Below are 525 nucleotides of genomic sequence, written 5' to 3' on the forward strand. Positions count from 1 at the left end.
GGTCCCCGCAGGCCCCCGGTGCTGCAGGGCCCTGTTCGGCCCCAGGGAAGGCCGGTGGCTCTGGAGGGGCGATGGAAAACCCTGTAGTGCTTCTCCACGGAGTTGGAAACGTTTCACTCCACACAAAGGGTCTCCCAGCTTGCATAGCATCCCTGCTTCGCTTAACTTCCCTCCTTGGCCCTCCCTTGCTTTTCATCTTCCCACTAAGAGCTATATTATTGTATGGATTTGCTCGGCTTTGTAGGCGAGCGCCGATGTATGTTTGAAGCGGAGTGAATGCTCCCAGCCCATGCTGCTTTGAGGGCTCTAATGAGTGATGGGCGAAGGGAGAGAAAAAAAAAAACAAACCACCCCTCCCTCCAGCACATAAAGGCTGTTAACATGTATTGAGACCCCTTTCAACACAGAATTAAGCTGAAAAGACCCGTAGAGACATTCCGGGGGGGAATCCGTGACTCCGAGATACATGGCGAGTGTTTGTTCTCGGCAGAAACTTCGCTCTCGGGAAAGGGGACAGGGCACTTA

The 525-nt window shown here is 53.7% G+C and overlaps 1 protein-coding gene across 1 annotated transcript in view; it reads left to right on the top strand.

The window, feature by feature from the left end:
• The window catches only part of SHH (sonic hedgehog), a 10,658-nt gene that overhangs the window by 4,498 nt on the left and 5,635 nt on the right, over positions 1-525 (top strand). The gene's annotated exons all lie outside the window — the stretch shown is intronic.

This window comes from Pygoscelis adeliae, unplaced genomic scaffold (genome assembly GCF_000699105.1).
Source record: "Pygoscelis adeliae isolate BGI_AS28 unplaced genomic scaffold, ASM69910v1 Scaffold123, whole genome shotgun sequence".
Classification (NCBI taxonomy): domain Eukaryota; kingdom Metazoa; phylum Chordata; class Aves; order Sphenisciformes; family Spheniscidae; genus Pygoscelis; species Pygoscelis adeliae.